This window comes from Rhagoletis pomonella, unplaced genomic scaffold (genome assembly GCF_013731165.1).
Source record: "Rhagoletis pomonella isolate Grant_MI unplaced genomic scaffold, Rhpom_1.0 Rhpom_scaffold_00008, whole genome shotgun sequence".
Lineage (NCBI taxonomy): Eukaryota > Metazoa > Arthropoda > Insecta > Diptera > Tephritidae > Rhagoletis > Rhagoletis pomonella.
In genome coordinates, this window is record NW_023458562.1 from 47598598 (window position 1) to 47603622 (window position 5025).

The window sequence follows — 5025 nt, forward strand, 5'->3', positions numbered from 1 at the left end:
CAAAGTCAGAAGCGTTAACCACTGAGCTATGTACATCCCGTAAACTCGTGTTGCTAATTCATTTTCCTTATTCAACCAACTACTATCAAGTGCAGCTGATTTGCCGCTTTTTAAACTCGACAGCTCAGTTTTGCCGGTAAAAATAAATGTATGAAGAAAAAAAATATTTTTTGCCTAAAATATTAAATTTTTTTAAAACTGTTGATTATATAGAAAAACATTATATGAACAGATTAAAGGAATTGTAGTTTTTAATTTTTTTAAATTTGTTTGAGCAAAATCGGACTAGTGGTTCTAGAGTTATGTCAAAAAAAGACCACCAAAGGTGACAATTTCCCCTATATGATAGTTATATACATATATATCTCGATTCCTAGACGTGACCCAGCGAAACGCCGGGACACGTATAACTTCTTTTTTACCGATATAACTTTCCCCGGTAGTTTGAACCCTTCAGGATCACTGACCCCACCATTTGTCTCACAGTGTAATTAATTAACATTTTTTATTGAAATATTTTTCAATAGGTGACTTTGCTTGTTTAGACATTTCGGTTTTAAAGCTATTTAAGTCCACTTTCGTTTGATAACAAACTTGTTTAATTTGGATAGGCGGTTTGTTTATTGTCCGGAAGGGACTTTTAGTTGGGAATAAAAAATATTTGGCCAAGTTTAACTCGTAAAGAAAATAACTGTTACTTTCGGTCCCTTCAATATTCGCATTCGCAAAAGACCCGCATTGATTATTGCGAATGCGAAAGCGAATGCGAATGTTAAAATTTACGCGGAAGCTCCGCGGTTGCGAATGCGAATGCGAATATTCGCAACAACCCTGGTGAGTACATTTACGAATTTGGAGAAAGAAATCATATGTCATCATGCACTTCGTTTATTATATACTTTAAAAATCTTATCTACATCCGTTCAATAGCGTGGTCAAAATATCTCGCCCTTCCTTTATACTAGGGACCGGCAGCAGAACACCCCGATCGCAGCAGCGCGGGCAAGCAGGTGCGTGATGCGGGGCAAAAACTTCAAACCGAAAGGGTAAGCAACAGGGATGGAAAATAAATTTTTCAAATTGTACCTATTTGTACCTAGTTCTATCTAAAAGTAAATAAATCTACCTAAAATGGTTTTTATAAGTATGAATTCTTTCCTAGTAGGAGGAAACTTTTTCCTTCAATGCCATATCAACTTTTGGAATAACATTAAATAAATTTGGGTATAAAAATTACGTAGGGAGAAATATCTTCGAGCAGCTCGAGACAAAACAATGTTTTAAAAAAGGTTAATCACTTTACTTTTTATCTGAAACTAACAAAGGGTTTCATGAAAAGTTATGTGGTTACGTTGCAGATGTACCTTAAATGGTGTGCTTGGTGTGTATAAAGTTTATACTATGTATAGAAGATAGTAATTTTAAATAGGTGGCAACCCTACTCAAAAAATTAAAGTTTTTGTTCATGCGAAGGCCATGCACTTTCATTTGGTATCTAATTTTTTTATACAACGAACGGTGAATATCTTATTGTTTTTAAACAGGTGGCAACCCTACTCAGAAAAATAATACATTATTACACATCTAGAGGCTAAGTCTTTTCATTTGACAGTGACGGCGCAGAACGGACGCCTACGCTTATAAGGATTGAATATAGTAATTTTCTTAACAGGTGGCAGCCCTTTCAAAACATAAGACATTCGTGATTTTCTAGAGACCAATCGCTTTCATTTGACACCTCAGTTTTTGAAATCTAACGAACGGTGCGGATCTTATATTTTTTTTAAACAGGTGGCGACCCTATTAAAATTCTAAATAAAAAATGTTACTCTCCTATCGATACGGAGTATATTACAAAAATCTCGTCAAAATCCGTTCAGTAGTTTTCGAGATTACCACTTACAAAGAAACAGTTTCTAAAAGTTAAATTAAATCAAAAAAATTTTTTCCTTTTTAAAACGATAAAATCTAAAAAGTAAATACAAAACAAAAATATTAATAAAAAAACATAATACTAAATAAAACAAGTTTCTGAAAATTAAACCAGAAAAAATAATAAATAAATGAGAAATACAATTTTCCTGCCCGAGGACTCGAGCTTGGATATTTCGAATGGCACGCCAGTGATTTGCTCACTCAGCCATTGCGACTGTTCAGGCAGCGCGCGCAAAATGATATATGTAAATACCTATTTTTAATCGACTTCACAAAAAGGAGAAGGTTATCGATTTGTCACATATTTATACATACATATTTATTTTCTTTGGTTTTTTTATGTAAGTAATACTATGTTACCGCATAAATTTGGACCACGTCAACCCTTACTTCACAGGTGGTCCCATAGTAATTTGGTTAAAATCCGATCATTGGATCATGAAGACTTTTACGATAATCTTAAATCTTTATATGAGATTTGAAGTCGGGTTTTTTTTTTGTTGCTTAAGAATTAGTTGTTATATTCGATTTCAAACTGAATGAAAAAAGTGAATGAAGCCACAAAAAAAGGGCCGCAACTGGGGCCACACTTAAATTTTACATCAACTACTGAGCCCTTATCTATTATATTTTCGAAAATTGTTTACATCAACAGCGTTGCCGTAGCCGAATTGGTTGAGGTGTAACCTTCGCTCCGACCCAGATTTATATCTGGCCAAGGGCTATCACTACAGCGACACTCCCCGAAAGCACTTTGGGGAAATTGTATGCTGTTAAAAAAAAAACAACAACCGGTGCGACCTTCCTCTTTGTACGACCAAGGTTCGATCCCTAGTCAGAGCAACATAAAAAAAAATCGAATAGCGTTCATCCCTCAGTACGCAATGGCAAACCTACAAGTATATTTCTGTCACGAAAAAACGTTTGCCGTTCGGAGGCGTCGCACAATGGGGCAGAACGACCCTATTGGTGGCAATAAATCGAAAAATGAAACTGCCCGTATGGGGCCATTGTTATTTTATTTTAATAGTCAAATACCCCACTGTTAACACTGTAAAAGTTTTAAACCGTTATCATAAACACATTTTGCATGATAAACATCGGCGCAAGCCATTCTTGTTCACAGATTAGCTTGAGTTTGGTGTGAAGAAATTTGTAAAGTGTTTTTAATTAAATAAAAAAAATAGAAATCATAAAATATTAAAGTTTTTGGTATGGAGCCTTCAAGTTCTGGTAAATGTTAATCTATTTAAGATCTTTTTTTGTGAGAAAGTGCTTTAAATTATATAAAACGGTAATTATCATAAAAAAACTTTAAAATTACTTTTTTTTTGCTTCTTTGTGCAAACATTGATCGGTTTAGTTGTGTTCCCAAGCAGTCCCAAGAACAATTTTTGTTGTTATTGATAGCATGTCTTAACTTAATTAAGGAACTGCAAGAAAATTCTGCGGTTTTTTGTGGTTTTGATAAAAAAGCTTCTTTACAAAATGTGCTTTCTGACAAAAAAATGTGCTTTCTGACAAAAAAAAAATTGTAAGAATTTCTAATATTTGTTTTATCCTTTAGGTACTAGTTCAAACACAATTTTTATAACCCGGAGGGAGCTTGTCAACATAATGTGGTCAGTTGAAAATATTAATTTACAAGGGCGATTTGTGTTTCTGGAAGAAGAGTTTAAAAAACGAACAGGAAACTTGGATAACATAGGTTTAACTAAAACACTTTCTCGATTCAAATCTGAGTATAAAACTCGTTTTGAAAAGGCTTTTCGAAAATTAGAGACGTTTTTTAAAACAAATAATTCATGGCTTGAGACATCTGTTTCTTTTCTTTGTTGCCCTGAAGAAAAGCTTAAGCGTGGTCGACCAAGTGTTTCATTCGATGAAAGTAGTGAACGTACAAAAAGAATGAAAACAGAAAAACTAAGAGAGTCTACATCGATTTCTATGTTGAGTTTTGCTACTCAAATGAGCTTGAGAGCAGTGGGACAGGTTAGTGCTTCTAAAGTGTTAAAGGATATAACAACAACTACCCCTGACCGAGCAAAAAAATATCGGAAGTCATATAAGGATTCACTGGAACCCAAAAGTTGTAAAATATCAGGCCAAGAAGCACTAGGGGTTGCAGTTGAAGCGCAACTATCTCGACATCAATACAATGTTATCAGAATGAGTGCACCAAAAAAATTTCCTGCATATAAGGTCCTACAACCAGCAAAACAAAAATGTTATCCACCCCCCGAATGCATCGAAGTTAGCGAAACTTTAGTAAAGGTTACCCTTCAGGCACTACTAGATTTAACCACAAAGCGTTTGTTGGAATCACATGGAAGTAATTGGTGTGTTAACAACATTTGAAACGGAAAATCTGAGCTTGTTTTGCAAGTGGGGCTTTGATGGAAATTCGGGACACAGCTCCTACAAACAAGCTTTCCATGGCCTTGAAGCAACTGATTCTTCGGTCTTCATTACTTGTGTTGTTCCTCTTAGACTTTCTTTCAGTTCTAGGGTTGTATGGCAAAATCCACGTCCAGGTTCTACAAGATACTGTAGGCCATTAAAAATAGAGTTTGTAAAGGAATCTACACAAATGTCTATTGCAGAAAAGAATAGAGTTGAAAATGAGGTGAAAAATTTGCGAAAGACAACAATGTTAATTGAAGAAAGAGAAGTACAAGTCAATCATACTCTACTTTTTACAATGATTGACGGCAAAGTCTGTAATGCTATTACGGAAACGTCATCAACACAAAAGTGTTTCATATGTGGTGCGTCATCTAGAAGCTTTAATGATATAGATAGTATGTTGACAAGGGAAGTTAAAACAGAAAACTTAGAGTTTGGACTGTCCGTTCTTCATGGATGGATAAGGTTTTTCGAAAATTTACTTCACTTAGCCTACAAATTGCCTCTTAAGAAATGGCAAGCTCGAGGGGATGATGACAAGATAGTTGTTGCTGAAAACAAAAAAAGGATACAAAAAGAGTTTAAAGATCGTTGTGGTTTGATAATAGACAAACCAAAGCGCGGATTCGGGAACTCGAATGATGGCAATACAGCCAGGCGTTTCTTTCAAAATCCTGAAATTTC

At 34.9% G+C, this 5025-nt stretch overlaps 1 protein-coding gene across 2 annotated transcripts in view; it reads right to left on the bottom strand.

Annotated features, from left to right (window-relative positions):
• Positions 1–5025, bottom strand: part of LOC118745016 (centrosomin) — a 77605-nt gene that overhangs the window by 69385 nt on the left and 3195 nt on the right. The gene's annotated exons all lie outside the window — the stretch shown is intronic.